Source organism: Podarcis pityusensis, assembly GCF_964106645.2.
Source record: "Podarcis pityusensis genome assembly, chromosome: 9".
Taxonomy (NCBI): Eukaryota; Metazoa; Chordata; class Lepidosauria; order Squamata; family Lacertidae; genus Podarcis; species Podarcis pityusensis.
In genome coordinates this window covers 19,378,940-19,398,517 of record NC_138034.1, presented here as the reverse complement: position 1 = coordinate 19,398,517, position 19,578 = coordinate 19,378,940, and the positions used below count along the sequence as shown (strand labels likewise).

Genomic DNA, 19,578 nt, shown 5'->3' with positions numbered 1-19,578 from the left:
TAAATCATTTGATTCACATTATTTCATCCACAGTATATTACATATCTTTGCACTGTATGCTCCCAGTAACTAGCAATGATATGGTAGGCTTGGAAGCTGGGCACACTTAATCCTGGCATATATTTAAAGGTGGTCTTTTTCAAAAGGGGATAGGGAAGCTGTGCCCCTCCAGGGGTTGTGGGGCTCTCACGCCCCCCCCCCTGCCTCAGCAGGCCTGGCCAGTGGTCTGTGACAATAGGTGCTGGAGTCTAGAAACATCTGGAGGGCCACAGGTTATTCTACCCTTGTTTTAAAATAGAATAGACTGGAATATCAGAGTGATTTTTTTCTTGGAGCTGCTAAACACACTCTAAACTACCAAACAGGATAATTTTGAACATTGTAAGCAGATACAGTGGTACCTCAGGTTAAGTACTTAATTCGTTCCGGAGGTCTGTACTTAACCTGAAACTGTTCTTAACCTGAAGCACCACTTTAGCTAATGGGGCCTCCTGCTGCTGCCGCGCCGCCAGAGCACGATTTCTGTTCTCATCCTGAAGCAAAGTTCTTAACCTGAAGCACTATTTCTGGGTTAGCGGAGTCTGTAACCTGAAGTGTATGTAACCTGAAGCATATGTAACCCGAGGTACCACTGTGTATACCGAGACCTGCGGGTATAGAGCAATATATAAATTAAATTAATAATAATTATAAGTGTTTTTCTTCTAGAAAAAAAGGTGCCAGCACCCTTGAGTACCCCCAGAAAAAAGCACTCATCATCATCATCATCACATCATCATCATCATCATCACCTTGCATAGATGTTAGCTGATATGGGAGCAAAAGTCGGTTTGGGGCATTTTTATAAATTCCAGAGCCCTAATCATCATGTAAGGGACGCAGGTGGCGCTGTGGGTTAAACCACAGTGCCTAGGACTTGCCCATCAGAAGGTCGGCGGTTCGAATCCCCACAATGGGGTGAGCTCCCGTTGCTTGGTCCCTGCTCCTGCCAACCTAGCAGTTCAAAAGCACGTCAAAGTGCAAGTAGATAAATAGGTACCACTCCAGCGGGAAGGTAAACAGCATTTCCGTGTGCTGCTCTGGTTCGCCAGAAGCAGCTTAGTCATGCTGGCCCCATGACCCAGAAGCTGTACGCCGGCTCCCTCGGCCAATAAAGCGAGATGAGCGCCGCAACCCCAGAGTCGGCCACGACTGGACCTAATGGTTAGGGGTCCCTTTACCTTTAATCATCATGTATATATTGAGGAGGAAGCTTCCCAAGGGGGTTCACTGGCTAGATTCCCCCCCTTCATCCAGCCAGTCCATGATATACATAAAAAACACATCTTCTAGATGACATCCTGGCCTGCATTCCAAGTTCTTGGATCCTTCAACCGATCACCAGTTAAGCAAGCACTTCATCATCATAACCGTACTTCATTGTTAAAACCAAAGTTACAGTGGTACCTCAGGTTAAGTACTTAATTCATTCCAGAGGTCCGTTCTTAACCTGAAACTGTTCTTAACCTGAAGCACCACTTTAGCTAATGGGGCCTCCTGCTGCCACTGCACCACTGGAGCACGATTTCTGTTGTTATTCTGAAGCAAAGTTCTTAACCTGAAGCACTATTTCTGGGTTAGCAGAGTGTGTAACCTGAAGCGTATGTAACCTGAAGCGTATGTAACCCGAGGTACCACTGTATAATGAAAAGCATGAACCTTAGATTACGAAGAGGTACCGTATTTTTCGCTCTATAACACGCACCAGACCATAACACGCACATAGTTTTTAGAGGAGGAAAACAAGAAAAAAAATATTCTAAACAAAATAGTGGATATATGATTTTTGTGGTTCATGCTGTGGCCACAGACATGTGATCTGACAGTGAGTTTGGAGTAGCCCAGTGCAAAAATCCTGAGGATCCATGTGGATCCATGCTTTGTAACCACAGAGGAGGGAAGGAAGGGGAACCATGGATCCTCTGCTCATGACTGCAGCAGATCCCCCCTGCCACCCGCAGGCATTCGCTCCATAACACGCACAGACATTTCCCCTTACTTTCTAGGAGGAAAAAAGTGAGTGTTATGGTGCAAAAAATACGGTAACCATTCCCAGCATAAACGGCAATAGTACATCTTCAGCATTTGGACAGCAGCTGGAGGTCAAAGGTGAAAACCAAGAGCAAAGTGCTAAAACCAAACAGATGCAATAATGTCCCAGTGTCTCGTGAAAATATTGTCCGAATAAACTCGTTTGGAATGAAGCAGCCATTTAGCCAGTGCTGGGAAGGGCCAGCTTAACTTTCCTCCACTCCTGTTGCAAGGATAAGTCGCAACTTAACAGCTGCCCTGTGGTGATCTCCCTTAATCTCCAAGAGAAGCCGTGAGAGCCAAGACGTTGAATAAATATATAGATGATCTATGATTCGCTCTTCATTCGGTAAAGCCAGTCAAGTTAATTAGGAGTAGGGGAAGGATTGATTAATGGCCGTCACATAACATCGAGTTGGCCTTTCCTGCATAAATGCGGCATTGCATTTAAGCAGCGGGTCCACTTTTGACGTTTAAAAGGGGGGAAGCTCAGTGCTATAGTAGCTGTGGTGGAGAACAGGCGTTCTGCCAACCTTCTATGATCTGGTAGCTGCCATGTTTGCCCAGCAGTGTATAGACTGCAAGTGACCTCCAGCCTTAGCTGTGCTCAGAGCAGACCCACTGTCCATTAATTTCAGCAGGTCTACTCAGCATATTTTGCAGCCTTTAGTCAATGGACTTAAAAGTCCATTAATTTAGTGAGTATGACTTAGTTGGGAATCACCCGTCATCACTTCTGAATCCCATTTTGGGGCACTCGGCGGGTCTGGGGCATAGCAAACACCTGCAGCAGACAGCCACAAAGTCTGGAGATGCAGAGGGATAAACTGGTGGTGTCCTGCAGTGACAAGTGAGGGATAGAAGCTTTAATAGCAAGCCTTGGCAGATGATTGGCTCCTGGCTGTCACCTGATCATAGCTGTGACCCTCCAGGTGTATTGTTTTCCCCAACACAGGCGTATCTATCTGATCCCGCCTCAAGCGTATTGATTTGGATCCCGCTGCTGCCGTCGCTTTTGTGATGGCTAGTTAGCAACAATCTAAATATCCCACCACAGGGTATTGATTGGATCCCACCGGCGTATAGGTGTGATCCCAACACTTGCATACCACTTTTGTGGTGGCAGGTATTGATGTTATCCCACCGCTGCTGACACTTTTGTGGCGATCACACAGGGTCCCTGGATGTTTGACAGTCTATTGATCCCTGTGCCACCACTGTGATTGCTTCCCCGCTGCCACCAACCCGTTTCTCTCGGGTACACACAGAGTCCAGACAGTTGTTAACATTAAATCAAATAAGCAAGTTTATTTTATAAGCCTTAACAAGTTTATGGTTTCAGATAATTTTTCTTGTCAGTTTCTTAATCTTAGTTTCTATACCGGCCTATACCTTTCCTAATAACTGCTAACTGGTTATCCCAACTGTCTATCTGACTCCTCCTATCAGTTTCTCTCACTCTCTCACAACACAACTCGACCAACCCACAGACTTATCCTCCCTCTTCCTTCTCCAACTCCCAACTGACTTTCCAACACCTCCAACTCTCTCTCTAACTCCTCCCCTTGGGTTCCCACTGGCCAATCACTACACACTCATTTAACCCTTTCCTTATGACCCACCTAGGAGGGCAAACGCCACAATGGGATGCTTCCATCCTGCTATTATTATAATTTTGTAATGTATGAAGCTCAAATGTGGATCACCATGCGTTGGTTTGTACATCTGGTGCAATGGCCAACTGCAACTTCTCTCCATAGTGTGAAACATACTATGTTCTGGTATTGAAATAAATGCAGGTTTTCTGTGCAGGAAAGACATGTCAGGTGTGAGGCACCCTGAGCTGGGAGGGCACTTGGCACCAAATGCAATTGCACTCTGCAGACTGTATCCTATTAAAAATATTGCATTTAGTGGGGTGCAGTAAATATTTATTTGTAACTTTCAGAGAACATTAAGCTGGGAGTAAACATTTTGTTGATGGCTACACTCTGCTTTTATTGGTAATTTTCACATAAATCAACTTATATATATGGAAAATGTATTCATAATCTGAGTTTTCTCTATAGTGATAAAATGTTTCTGCTTCTGGGGTAGAAAATAGCTTATTATGCAAACAGCATTGCCTGTCTTACATTATGCATGGAATTCACCTGGCGAACATCAGAAAGCTTCAACCCAAATGTGTGTGTGTGAAGAAAAAATAGTGAGTTGCATTTACTGAACCACTTGGCAGTTATAATTAGTAGAAAATGAGTTGATAGCTCTATTTTGAAATGTATTTCATATTTGCCTTAGTAAAGTCACAGGAAAAACAAAAATGAAAACAGATATCACAATGCATGCCTATGGATTTTGAAATGATAGCCTCCAGAATGTCATTCCCAAATAAAACAAAGTAAAATGCAGGTGACACAGTTTTAATTGCTTTTAGTAATTTTTACTTACAGAGTGGCTCAAGGCTATGATTGTGTTCACTCATTATTGCATTATCTTCTCTGTCGCTCACTTGATTTAATTAAGGGATTTGTGCATGTATTCTGGATTATCAGTAAAAAGAATAGCGTTGTTAAGGAAGGTGGCCAGTTCTAAATAAACCTAAACTAAATAAGACATATGGTACTGGTTCAGATATGAAACAGTGGTCCTCAAAGGGTCAGTGCCCACAACTGAGTAGATGTATTCAGGCCTGGCAAAAGACGATGAATAACTCATGATGTGATGTTCAGCTGCGATGTGTCTCAGTGGCCATAAATGAGATATTTTATTCAGAGTTTCTTTGACAAGTTATCCAACACCCCTTTCCTGCCTTGGCTATGCAAAAGGCCAACAAACAGAACGAAAACTGCAATCCCTGGGAACACAAGCAGTGTCAACGCACAGCTGTCCTGCAAGCTCTGCCTCACACTTCCTCAAAGTCTCAAGATGCAAAATGCCATTGCATCCCCCAAAACAATATGCACGCCGTTGCACAATGCACGGGCACTTTTTATATTTTTGCAAGGAACTTGCTGCTGAGACATCTCTCCCTCTCCTTTGATCTTCTTGCAGGGAATCTTGCGGAAGAAGGAGCTCCAATTGCACACCAGAGCCCTTTCCCCTCCACTGCATCCTGCAGTCTGCCTTGCACCATAAGGAATCCTACAGAGGAAAAAGTGAATCAGAAAGGCTTGGAGATCCATAGACAGCCCTTCAGTAGGGACATAGGAAAGGGGGGGGGCAGACTGCCCTGAGTGCCCTCACTGAGTGGGGTGACATTCGGCATGCTGCCCACCAGTGACTCCCAAGCCTACCCCGAGCCGTTGGGGTATGGGGCAGGAGTTGCACCGCTTTGCCAGCAGCATTCCCTCCCTTCCCCCTTCATTTTGGCAGCCTGGGGGAGGCTTGGGAGTCGCGGGGGTGTGTGTGCATTGAACGTTCATCATGGGCGGCTCGCTCCGCTCCCGGCTGCAGGGTGCACGCGCCGCTCCAGGCACCCAAGCGCCTATCCCGTGCCTGGAGGGCAGTGTGATGGCCTGGGATTTGGACTCGGATGCTGAACTTGAGGGATCCCAGCCTGCACAGGATTCCCCGCCTCCAGAACCAGCTGAGCCGGGGCTGGGGCATGAGCCTGAAGGGTCCTCACCTGTGCTGGATCCTCAGGTGCAGGCATCAGCTGAGTCTGCTCTTGCTCCTGAGGTGATGGAGGACCCATTGCCTGCAGGTGCTCCACTCTCAGCCCCGTCAGGGGAAGCTGAGGTTGCCTCTGGGTCCGGTAACCCTCCAGCCTCTCCTGAGTTGCAGAGGCTCAGGGCAGAGAGGCGGGGGGAACTAAGTTCCCGCAGGAGGAGTGCTCGCCTCCAGGCCAGGAGAGGCGAGTCACCAGAGGACCGGGGCTGCCCCATGCCTCGGGGCAGATAAAAGCCAGCCAGCCCCAGTCCCAAGTTGCGGGAGCAACATTGTTGGTTGCTAGTTCCTGCCTGAACCCTGTTCTGCTTTGCTGCCTGAGCTCCTGACCCACCCTGGCTCCCTGCTTGCAAGCCTGTTCCTGACTTCACCCGACTCCCTGCCCTGTACCCAGCTTCAGCTACTACAGACTGCCTCCATGTTGCACCTTTGACCACAAACCGGACTTGGACCTCGTCTCTCGGGTAGCCCACGGGACCAGCACAGGCACCCTCCATGCCACGCACCCCTTGGGAGCATGCCTGCCCTGAGAAGTGCGGGCATATGTTCCGCCACTGCCCTTCAGTGGCAGGTTGCTTGCTTCCCTTCAGCCCAAATACCAAGCCCCTGTGGCTGTGAGCTCATGCCTATGTGCTGATCTCCACTTTCAGAGTTCATGATCAGCATAAGGGGAGCATTCATGCCTAGCCTCAATCCCCATGGGTTTGGGGAGGGGGTTGTGTATGTTAGGATATTCTGTTCCACCTTAAGTACAGGCATGACCGTTGTGCGTCACATGCCTGTTTACACCCCAGCACAGCTTGCTGGGAACTTCCGTTTGTGTATAAAAAGGTAAAGGGACCCCTGACCATTAGGTCCAGTCGTGACCAACTGTGGGGTTGCGGTGCTCATCTCGCTTTATTGGCCGAGGGAGCTGGCGTACAGCTTCTGGGTCATGTGGCCAGCATAACTAAGCCGCTTCTGGTGAACCAGAGCAGCGCATGGAAATGTCGTTTACGTTCCCGCCGCAGCGGTACCTATTTATCTACTTGCACTTTGATGTGCTTTCGAATGGCTAGGTTGGCAGGAACAGGGACCGAGCAACGGGAGCTCACCCTGCCGCGGGGATTTGAACCGCCGACCTTCTGATCGGCAAGTCTGTGGTTTAACCCACAGCGCCACCCGCGTCCCACCCGTTTGTGTATAGCTTTCGCTTTTAGCTGCTTGCTTGGACCCGAAGAAGAGAAGACATGTTTACCTCTTGTCCCGATGTATGCTGAATAAACTGCTTGTAAATATGCTCATCACAGCCTCTCCCTGCCACTTCTGTTGCGTAGTGTTTACTCTGCTGAGTAGCGTGCTCTAGCTTCTGACGCTCGAGTCACTGATGCTGCACCAAGGACTGGAGATCGCCCGGCGCACTGGCCAGTGGGCTGGAGCCAGCTGGGGGTCTGCCATTTGCCCCCAATTCCTTGGCTGCATCCCAACCGTGCATGCACAGACAACGCTGTAGACTCCTCCTGCCCTTCCCTGCCCCCCAGTTACCTAAGAGAGATAGCAACAACAGTAGCCTACCTTACAGGACTGCTGTCAGGATTACTTAGATAATGTGAGTAAAGCACTTGCAGCATTTGAAATGTGCTATACAAACACTAAGTACTCTTCTTATTGCGACTTTGCCAAGAATTTAAACCAGACGGCTCGGTTTGAAAATATCTGAAAATGCTATGCAAACCAGTGTATGGAGATTGATTGCTGCTGTCTGGCTTGATCATCAGCAATTCTATTTCTTTGGCATTTCTGATGCGATACCAAGGTGCGGAAAAATTGATAGTCGGGAAACGTCCTTGAAAATGGATCTACTGGGTCATTCATTGCCTCTGAAATGTTGGGTTTTTAAAAATGCCGGCTAGGATGAAGTTTGGCATGGTATGCGTTAGAAGAAAGGCTAACACAGGGTAGTCCTGCTCAGAAAAGATCCACTGAAATGAATGAACATGACTAACTTAGCTCCATTCATTTCAATTTTATCTACTCTGAGTGAAAATTCGTTGGCATACCACCCGTTGCTCTCATGGAGCCACATTTTAGCTATGCCTGTTAAGAGTCCAAGCTGCATCTGTTTGTCGCCCACGTTTCCTTTCCTGTGGATCCAGTGCAGGGTTGCCAACCTTTTTGGGCCACTGGGCATGTGTGCAAAGTGGAGAAATTGTTTTGGGTGCTACACACATGGTGGCTGCTGCTGGTAGGTCAGAAGCCAGGCAGGCCAACAGTAGATTAAGCCAGAAACAATGACAGGCAGAACCACCCCCTGACTGCTTATAAGTAAGAAAGCAGCAGGTGGGGGTTAATCGGAGAGCAAACTAAGGTTGGTGGGGCAATCAAAGGAGCCAGCCTACACTGTCTGTAACCAAGCACACACCACAACCTATTATATTAGGTTGCTTCTTTCTGGTATGGACCCAATAAGTGACAGGGAATGTTTCTATGGGCTGATGCGCAAACATGGGCACCATGTTTGTGACAGCATTGGACTAAGCATGGTTTAGCAGCTATTCTCTCTCCACAAGACATCCTGGAACTGTAGCATGGGTGGGAGACTAGGGAACGTGGCTCCCTCAACAGACTTCAATTCCTAGACTTCCTTGGATATATCAAAATTATCTAAAAGGCAGGAAGAAGAAGAAGAGAAGAGTTTGGATTTGATATCCCGCTTTATCACTACCTGAAGGAGTCTCAAAGCGGCCAACATTCTCCTTTCCCTTCCTCCCCCACAACAAACACTCTGTGAGGTGTGTGGGGCTGAGAGACTTCAAAGAAGTGTGACTGGCCCAAGGTCACCCAGCAGCTGCATGTGGAGGAGCGGGGAAGCGAACCCGGTTCACCAGATTACGAGACTACCGCTCTTAACCACTACACCACACTGGCTCCCTGCTCTTCCACATATAAGTATAATTATAAGGATATAAGTATAATTAAATAACATACCGTAAATATTCCCTTTGGATGCAATTTGCGGCCACTAAAATTGATGAAAGTCTGCCAGCGACGTCCGTGAGGTTCATCCTCTGATATTCATGATCAGATTAGTGTACTGATCTCTTGCCTCCATTGAGGTGAATAAAGCAATGGACACACAGCTTTGTGTCCTCTGTAGTAGGTTCCCAAAGAAGCCAAAGGAAAATAACAAACACAGACGGCTGTTAGAAGAGGCAGGAGAAGTCATCCATCCCATGGAGACTGGCCACCTCTCCGGCTGGAGCAAATTGAAGCACAACCATCCCCTGGGAACAAGAACTTAGTTTAGCTGTTTTTCAAAACCAATGGTGAACTCTTCCTTTTCAAAAAATAAAAAAATTGTCCAGTAGCACCTTAGAGATCAACTAAGTTCTTCAGAAGAAGTGTGCATGCACATGAAAGCTTATACCAAGAACAAACTTAGTTGGTCTCTAAGGTGCTACTGGACAATTTTTTTATTTTTTTGATATATTTTGACTGCGTCAGATCAGACCAACACGGCTACCTACCTGAATCTTCCTTTTCAAGTTTAACTCATACTGATGAGGATACCTAGTGTAAGCTTCCTCTCTCATGCTTGCAAAAGCCCTGTACCTTGCACAATTGCCTGTAGGATGCAGCCCAGGGAATTAAGGAATTAAGGGACACGGTCTGAGTGCCAGGAAGAATAAAGGTAAAGGTAAAGGGACCCCTGACCATTAGGTCCAGTCGTGGCTGACTCTGGGGTTGTGGCACTCATCTCTCTTTATTGGCCGAGGGAGCCGGTGTACAGCTTCCGGGTCATGTGGCCAGCATGACTAAGCTGCTTCTGGCGAACCAGAGCAGCGCACGGAAACACCGTTTACCTTCCCGCCGGAGCAGTACCTATTTATCTACTTGCACTTTGACATGCTTTCGAACTGCTAGGTTGGCAGGAGCAGGGACCGAGCAACGGGAGCTCACCCCGTTGGGTGATTCGAACTGCTGACCTTCTGATTGGCAAGTCCTAGGCTCTGTGGTTTAACCCACAGCGCCACCCGCGCTAGGAAGAATACAGGGCGTTAAATGAGGCTGCAATCCTAGGCAGACTTGCTTGGCTGTTAAAGCCACTGGGATTTATTTCTGAGCAGATGTGCTTCAGACTGCACTGTTAATAGTGTTATGAGTTTTTGGGGGGAGGTAGGCTGTATTCCTGAGCACTACTTCTAATTCCTAGTTCCAGCACAGATTCAATTTCTGGAATAGCCAAGTCAGCCTGGTAATGGCCTGCTAAATATGGGTCGTTAAGGGAACAAAAGGAGTGGCTGTGTGCCAGAGGGCCAATGGGTAAGCCTTCCCTCCTCAATGGTCTGTTACTTAGAAAGACAAAAGACCAGAATTGAGTTATGTGGGCTAGAAGCTGGATGCAAAAGTAGCAAGCAGGGAAGGGAGAGAGTCAGAGCCATGCCTGTTATTTGCTGAGATCCAGGACTGCAGCTGTGGGAGAAGCAAGACCCTCTTGGGGGTGTTTAATGCTGTGAACCCCTCCATTGTAGGCTCAGGCTGTCTATATGTGTAAATAAACCATATATTATAAAGACGCCACACTCCCTGCTGTGCCTCATTTCCAAAAGGAATCACAAACTCTGGGTAAGCATGTCTGGAATCTTGTACCACCTGGAGATTGGGCTGGTGTGCAAGAGTAAGTTTGCATGAACATAAACTACATAATCTTAGCTCTGAGATGGTCTTAACTTCTACTGTACTCTCAGTGCAGCTGGTAAGCTTCCAGCTGAATATAACCCTATCCCAGTTAAGAGTTCCGTCATTTCTCCTCCTCCACTGATGTAAAAGCCCTTCATCATACAAATCACTTTGTTAAAGTGCAGCAGAAAAATAATTCTAAGCTGCAGACCACATAAGTGATAGCCATAAAAAGCCAATAAGAGTTTCGAGATTCACTACTTACCACTGTAATATGGTCTTTATGCTTGATATTATACCTCATGCCAGCCTCAACGTTGCTTTGACTTTCTCTTGTATTATATTGAGGCCTGGTGTAGCATATTGGGTAAGGCTGCAATCCTATGCATGCTTACACGGGAGTAAGTTCCAAAGAACATAGTGGCATTTACCGTATAGACTCGAGTAGAAGCCGACTTTTTCAGCACATTTTTTATGCTGAAAAAACCCCCTTCGGCTTATACTCGAGTGAGGGTTCTTTTGGGCTGCTCCTTCTTCCTCCTCTGCCTTTGCTGCTGTCGGTGGCGGAGGAACGAGCAGCCCTCCGCCGCTGCCGCCACCACCAGGTTTGTGGTGTGGTGAACCAGCTTATACTTGAGTCAATAAGTTTTCCCAGTTTTTTGTGGTAAAATTAGGTGCCTCGGCTTATATTCGGGTCGGCTTATACTTGAGTTTATGGTACTTCTGCGTAGACAGGCAAAGGATTGCCCTTTAAGACACTGAGAAAGTCCCTTTTCTTTGAAAGTTGCCACTGTCACAAGCTAACTAACACCTCAGTCCTGTTCATTTTTACTTGGGAGCAAGTCTTACTGTGTTCATGACCCTTAACAAGGTTTAAAATTTCAGCTGCCAGGGCAAGTCTCTACATCAGTGGTGGCCAGACTCCAGATGTTTTGAGACAACAACTCCCATTACCCCTAGCTAACAGAACCAGTAGTCAGGGATGATGGGAATTGTAGTCCCAAAATATCTGGAGGGCCGAGTTTGGCCACCATTGCTCTACATGCTAGCTCAGAGGGAAGCCCCATTGCCTTAAATATGACTTTCTCCCAAGTGAGTGTATACAGGAATGCAGTCTAGCAGTGCACCCCTATGCAAGTCTATTCAAATGTAAGTCCTGCTGAAGGCAAGTGGATAGGTTGGTATAGGATTGCAGCCTAGGTGCCCTTTGACAACCTCAGTTTTCCATCTGTAATATGGGTATAAAAATATTGGCCCACCTTATAGCAATGGGGCCTGTTTCAGCAAAAACCAACAAAAAATGTGCTTGTTACTCAAAGTAGTTTCCTCTGTTCCATTAGGTGCATGTAACTTATTTTAACACCTGTTAACTGATCAAGATTCTCAGGAGTAGGCAGTTAGCAGGCAAAAGCACTCATGATCCGACTAGCAATGGAAGAACGCATGTTTTTTGAGCGCTAGAAGAAGGAACATAGCGCTGGTGTTGCACACACAAGGTCAGGCGGATAATAGCCCACAGAAGTCAAACTGCAGGCAAATACATTGTAATGCTGCTAGATAAGAGTGATTTGCAGTTGTTAAGAGAGCCAATAATTTATATCTTTGTTATGTGGAGGGCGTTTTACAATCAGAGTTAATCACATTGCTTTATGGTTCCTCTGCTGGCTCAAAACTCGAAATACAAGGGAGAGGTTGCTAGATCATTATAGTAATTGCAACAAGGCCATTTCCATACTGAATGCCCCAAAACAACAAAACCTGTTACATGATGAAGGTACCCTCGAATGGGATGAAACACCTCCAAATTTTGCAGTCGGTACACAGAAACAAACAAGCAAATCACTCTCCCAGCCTGATAGTGAAACATTTCTTGTAGCCAAAGTATCTGTGTGACTCTAGCTTTAATATAATACTGTTTTCAGCATGGACCACAAGTTCATTATTCATAATGTTGGGCTTCTGGAAACATATTGCATCATTGGCTCCAGTTGTTTCTCAGACAGAACTGTAAAGGTAAAGGTAAAGGGACCCCTGACCATTAGGTCCAGTCGTGGCCAACTCTGGGGTTGCGGCGCTCATCTCGCTTTATTGGCCGAGGGAGCCGGCGTACAGCTTCTGGGTCATGACTAAGCCACTTCTGGCAAACCAGAGCAGTGCACAGAAATGCCGTTTACCTTCCAGCCGGAGCGGTACCTATTTATCTACTTGCACTTTGACATGCTTTCGAACTGCTAGGTTGGCAGGAGCAGGGACCGAGCAACGGGAGCTCACCCCGTCGTGGGAATTCGAACCGCCGACCTTCTGATCGGCAAGCCCTAGGCTCTATGGTTTAACCCACAGCACCACCCGTGTCCCGACAGAACTGTAGATACTGTTAAATGCCACCCCAATCTCTGTGTGGTGAGAGACTCTACGGCAGGCATGGCCAAACTTGGCCCTCCAGATGTTTTGGGACTACAACTCCCATCATCCCTAGCTAACAGGACCAGTGGTCAGGGATGATGGGAATTGTAGTCCCAAAACATCTGGAGGTCCGAGTTTGGCCATGCCTGCTCTATGGGTTTCAAGTGCTTACCTCGGGTTTGGTTTCCTTGGAATAAAGGTCAGCAGAGACTGTGGTGCTTTTAGGATATATTGCTTTATTTACACATATATACAACCTGAGCATTGGATGGAGGAGCTCATGACACTGACCCTCTCATAGATCTTGCTTCCCCTTTAGGTTTCCAGGGGAGCCCAAAAAGTCCAGCACAGAGCAAACATGTCATTGCATCTCTAGCTTCCAGCCTCCCTTTGGCTTCTTGTTCTTGTAGCTATTGCAGCCTAGCTCATCCGTTGAGCTGCTGATGAGAGCACTTAAGTGGCCAGCTAAGGCCATTGACTTACAAAGAAACTTGTCATTCAGTATCTTCTTCTACTAGGCATGTCCAAAGTCCGTTTCAGGGGCCTAATCTGATTTAATCCGGCCCCCGTGGCAGTATAAGTCCTGGGGTAAAATCCTAAAAAAAGCTCAGCAAGTTAAATCCTAGAAAAAGCTCAACAACTTTGGTTGGCCCTCACATATGTTCACTTCATCAAATCTGGCCCTCTTTGAAAAAAGTTTGGACGCCCTGGTACTAGATTCTAACCCTCACTGGATACAAGATCACAGGCCAGGCAGAGTTCTGAATGTGTCATTCAGACCAGAAGTGCCAAGATCTGCCTAACATGGGGAGGGCGACTGCGCGTGCTTATGATGTCATGCGCGCAACTCTGACCTGGAAGTGACCTAAAAACATCACAAAAAGTCACAAAAACGGGTGGAATGGGGCAGGGCAGAGGCGGGACGTTGGCAGGTTTTTTCAATGGTGTTTCAAATATACGCAATTTCACTGACGTGCACGGCGCCTTGGAACATAACCCCTGTGTAAATGGGGAGTTGCCTGCATATGAACTAAATACTGAGAACATCTAACCCCGAAAAACCAGACTACGTATTGGGAGATTCTTAGCTGTTTATGTCGGTTATCTGGTTTGCCTATGCAGCTATCAAGCTATCACTGGCTGGAATCTATGGGGCTATTACTTGGTTTGTGGTTGGACACACAGCCAGAGATGCTAGCAGGGCAGGACTTTGGGGGCAAAGGGTAGGGTCCCACACAGGGGGATGAGCAGTGCAATTTTAACCAGCAGCCTGACATTACATTTCGAGCTATGCAAGCAATGCTATCTAAAGAAGTGCCCCCTGTAAGACCATTAAGTCTTATAGTACTGTTTCTCAATCTTGGGTCTCCAGTTGTTGTTAGACGACAAATCCTATTATCCCTAGCTGGCAGGGACAGTGGTCAGGGATGATGGGTGCAGTCGTCCAACAACAGATGGCGACCCAAGGCTGAGAAACACCGTTATAGGAAGGGCCACAGCTCTGTGCTTTGATTGCAGAAGGTCTCAGAGTCATTTCCAGTTAGAACTGGGAGGGCTGGGAGAAGCTTCCTGTCTGAAATCCTGGAAAACTATGGCCTATCAGCACTGACAATACTAGGCCTTGGTCCAGTATATCTGAAGGAGCGTCTCCACCCCCATCGTTCTGCCAGGACACTGAGGTCCAGTGCCGAGGGCCTTCTGGCGGTTCCCTCATTGCAAGAAGCCAAGTTACAGGGAACCAGGCAGAGGGCCTTTTCGGTAGTGGCACCTGCCCTGTGGAACACTCTCCCACCAAATGTCAAAGAGAAAAACAACTACCAGACTTTTAGAAGACATCTGAAGGCAGCCCTGTTCAGGGAAGCTTTTAATGTTTAATAGGTTATTGTGTTTTAATATTCTGTTGGAAGCCGCCCAGAGTGGCTGGGGAAACCCAGCCAGATGGGCGGGGTATAAATAAATTATTATTATTATTAGGCGGACCCATGGTTCTGACTTGGTATAAGGCACCTTACTATGTTCCTAAATCCAGGGTTTAACAAAATCTAACTGGACCACTGCACACACAAGTGTCATTTGATTGAACTGGGCCTCCCATTTAATGAGCCTCCAAGTTGGGAGCACCCATGTATCTGCCATGATGCTCCTTTTTCTAAGCCACCATATTTATGCAAATCTCAGTGGTCACAATGGGGGAATTAGTTCCTACCAGCTGTGACCCTGGTGACCTGGAATAATATTGGGGACAGTAGTGTGGAAGCTACTGGGTACACGAACCAGCCCCAAATCCAATGTCTAGCAGGCTTTAGGCTGAAATTAGTATGAACGTGTGAATACTTGTCATTTTCCTCCCTTCAAAATTTGACAGCTAGAGATGAGAAGAGGTTATTTTTGCATCACTCCTCCCAACAATGGATGCGGCTGCCTTTTCTCCTCCCGTAATGCGGTGTTTTCTTTGGTGAGAGAGTTGATTTCCAGTCACTCTCTTTCGGCCAAGGTGAATGCTCAGAGATAAGGGTCGCCTGATTCCCCTTTTATTTTGCGCATAGGGAAAACTCTTGTGCAAGAGTGAGCTGCTGGGGGAAATTCATTCACATCGGGAGAGTAAATCCTGTGGCAATTGGCATGGTAAGTGGTTAAAATGAATATGGACCCATTGCCTGCTAATAGCACGTCAACCTTGGGACATATTGATTATAAATGTAGATGAAAGTGGCTTAGAAGTACTGTACTGATAAAACGGTCCTTGCACATTTCAAAATATTAGCTACATCCAGCTAAAAAGGGCAGGGAGGAGGGGGTGAGAAACGAAACCCACCGCACCTATCTATTGTGTATGCTAGACTAGATTTGTTCTGATAGATTGGGTTCCCTTTCCATAACTCTTTGCCTGGTTTAATATGCATGACAGAGAAAATGCGTCTCTGCACCAACATTGCAAAGATAACCTTGAAGAGTATAAATGAATGCACGTATTGATGGAGCAATTTGTGTTTTTATTGATTTCTTACTGCGTCTCACTGAATTCTTAGTACGAAGACTAGGCAATGGCGATTTTGCTATCAGGGATGTGCAGAATAATATTTTCTTTCACAGGTTTTTAACAGCCTTAGAGAATGTACTTTTTCTATTAAAACAAAACAAAACCTGACAGACACTCTCTGATATAAAATGCATGATGCCAAATGTGGAAACAGTAAAAATTCATCAGTAGATAGGAACCCAGAGAACATCAAGTGGCAGCTTAGGAACATACTAAGGACCCCATTCCAATTAAAGATGTATTTCTTGTTGCAGGAATTTAGAGTTACTGTCACAAATTTTGGTATGTTTCCTGTGCTGATTCTGATCACCCATATCGACAAGCAGCTATTGGAAGGGGAGCGGTCCTTTTCCAAGCAAGCAAACATTTATATATTACTATTCAGATGTAGGCAACCTCTCAAAGCAGTTTACAGTAATCTTACAACAAAGCATGAACGGTCAGGCCAGAGGCTGAACTACGTCAGGGGCAACTTAGTCATTGCTGAACTACTAATCCCATCTTCCCTGCCCATTGGGTATGCTAGATGGGGCTCATGGGAGTTATGGTCCTGCGGACCTGGAGAGCAACATGTTGGCTACTTCTGAACCAAGTGGTTAGACCAGAGAGCTAAGTTTTATGAGGGGAAATCTGTCCCACGCCAAGTATGAAGAATTTGACAGCCTTGCCAAATCATGGGGCTAATGACATTTCAGGAGCAGATGTCCCAGGAACCACAGGCAAGCCACCACAAGGAGATTGTGGTTTCCCCTTCTTAACAATCTTCTGGCTTTTCTTTAATGTCTTAGGGGCAAACTGCATGTTGCATGATTGATGTTTATTAAAAAACTGTCTTAACTGGCTCCATTTATTCTTAAGAAAAAGCAACTGCAGGATCCCAATCCAGAAACATGCTCCTTGTCTAGGTTGAGGTCTTGCACCAATTTCCTGTTGAGGAGCACCCCCCTGACTCTTGTCCCTGAGGGTGCTGTTGATGGTCAGCAAATCTGGGGAGAAATTGCAGCAGGGACAATTTTCAGAAGGAAATTGGTGCAGATCCTGTCTGGACTGGCAATACAGTGGTACCTCGGGTTAAGTACTTAATTCGCTCCGGAGGCCTGTTCTTAACCTGAAACTGTTCTTAACTTGAAGCACCGCTTTAGCTAATGGGGCCTCCTGCTGCCACCGTGCAATTTCTGTTCTCATCCTGAAGCTAAGTTCTTAACCTGAGGTACTATTTCTGGGTTAGCGGAGTCTGTAACCTGAAGCGTCAGTAACCTGAAACGTATGTAACCCGAGGTACCACTGTATGTACTTGAACAGAGCCTCTGAGCTGCTTTTTCTTTTTCTTTTAAAGGCCCATTGGGTACTGCTGAATGATGCCCAAAGGGCTATCACATGGAAGATGGCTTCAGACTTCAAGAAAGGAGATTCTGACTAAACATCAGAAAGTAAGACCTGATCGACAGTGGAACAGTCTCCCTCAGGAGGTCGCGGACTCTCCTTCTCTGGAGGTTTTTAAGCAGAGGTTGGATGGCCATCTGTCATGGATGCTTTAGCTGAGATTCCTGCATTGGAGGGCATTGGACTCGTTGACCCTTGACTCTACAATTCTATGATCATAAAGACACTACAGTCTGTCTACAGGCTGTGCCTCATTTTCTAAAAGGAAAATACAAACCCAGGGCAAAGCATGCCAGGAACCCCTGTGGAGACTGGGCTGGTGTGCAACAATATCATATGGTTGGGTCCTTATTGGGGGGGGGGGAGTAATTGGCACTCTGATTATCCACAAACCTGTTTTTGTGAAAGTATCGCTAGATCATATCTCAGCTATGAATCCATATCAGTTTTGTGTCTTTGCTTCCCCCAAATAATCTTGCAGACAGTGCTAGGAACTGTCTGTCGTCCCTCAAAGAAGAACTACAATAGGAAGATTTCACGGGGAGAGGACACGACTGTTAAAATGCTAAAAGGCTGTAGTGTAGCCATGCTGCTAACAGTCTCAGTTATTCAGGGCACACTGTCTGCATATCATACATGAATAAACCCTGAAGAGGCTAATATATGCCTGTGCATAGTGAGTCTCTGTGCAACATGTAAGAGAGAAAAAGTCAATATCGTTTGATTTCTCCCAAGACAGTGTGAGATCGCTAAAATTTAAACAGACACCACCTTTTTTTTAGCAGCTCGGACTAGTCTCTTTCCTCTTATGCTATCTGCTTGAAATCAAGGCTTAATTTAAGCAATTCTATTACAAATCAAATTTCTATGCCTAGGCGATGCTTGCGGGGAACGGGAAACGTTTGCAGAGTATTTTTATGTGGGTAAATGCTGTTGATTCTCACCTCCTTATTTGTTCTATTAAAAGTATATTCTATGACAACTCATCTGTATTTGCTTTAATCAAAACAGGATTTCTGAAAAGCAGCCTATACAAATACATGAAAGAAGATCGCCTGATACCCCCCTTCTCCTTGCCATCGAGCTACACATCTGACTCTGGCGTTCTGCAAAAGGAGACATTTCTAACAGCACAAATGTTTGGCTAGGAAACCTTTCCCCCCCTTTTGGTCTCTTAAAGATTGATTTTCAAAGGGACTCTGTACTCACTGTGCACCCAAGATTCTGGATTCATTAGAAAATCAGGTTTTTGCAGATTTTTTTCTTTTTAACCTTCAGACTACCTTGCCACACTCCTGCAAAGAATGACACATGAATGTTGATACAGCACACTTTTTTTTCCTCCTAGAGACAAAATCATGCTATGTATAAATAGTGGATGCACTCCCTGAGCACCTATTCTTACGTAGACAAAATTGGACTGCCTATGGACATGAGGGACGTATCAACATGCTCAGGGGAATCTTAAATTTGCAGAAGTACCAAAAATCTTGGGTGAGCGGAATGAAGAGAACCTCTTCTCCCCTCAAATACTCCAATGAGGAATGAGCATGTTTCCATGGTCACGGAATGTTGATTGACAGTTGGGGTGGTTGTGGAATGGAGTATTCCGGAAGAGGAAGGCATGGCTGATTGGCAGCAACACTGAACAAGGGCATTGCATGCTGGAACATTCTGTGGCAGGTTGCAGTTGAATTAAAAACCATGCGTTGTCTATTGGATGCACCTTTTGTCAACGCTCACAAAGGCCAACTCTGTTAAATAACGTGTTTAGAAGAGAAGGGTTTCACTCAGAATAGAAAGTAGAAAGTTGGGGAGTATTTTAAGGATAAGGTAAAGGTAAAGGGACCCCTGACCATTAGGTCCAGTCATGGCTGACCCTGGGGTTGCGGCGCTCATCTCGCTTTATTGGCCGAGGGAGCCGGCGTACAGCTTCCGGGTCATGCGGCCAGCATGACTAAGCTGCTTCTGGTGAACCAGAGCAGCGCACGGAAACGCCGTTTACCTTCCCGCCGGAGCGGTCCCTATTTATCTTCTTGCACTTTGACGTGCTTTCGAACTGCTAGGTTGGCAGGAACTGGGACCGAGCAATGGGAGCTCACACTGTCGCGGGGATTCGAACCACCGACCTTCTGATCGGCAAGTCCTAGGCTCTGTGGTTTAACCCATAGCGCCACCCACGTCCCATTTTAAGGATAGGTGATTGCAATAGATGAAATGTTAGCCGGGGATACTATGCGGTTTGTTTTATATGCTGCTGTGTCCATCATGTTCCATATCATATTAAAGCTCATGAAGTTCTGAAGAGGTTTTTCAGGAAGGCACTGGAGAAGGGATGGATGGATAAAGGCAACCTT

The 19,578-nt window shown here is 46.4% G+C and overlaps 1 long non-coding RNA gene across 1 annotated transcript; it reads right to left on the bottom strand.

Moving 5' to 3' along the window:
• Positions 1-4,200: 4,200 nt before the first annotated feature.
• On the bottom strand, positions 4,201-18,556 carry LOC308484989. The gene is made up of 3 exons (XR_013990272.1): positions 18,431-18,556; positions 8,704-8,999; positions 4,201-5,211 (listed from the first exon to the last, which is right to left on the bottom strand). It is a non-coding gene; the product is annotated as an uncharacterized lncRNA (long non-coding RNA).
• Between the last annotated feature and the right edge of the window lie 1,022 nt (positions 18,557-19,578).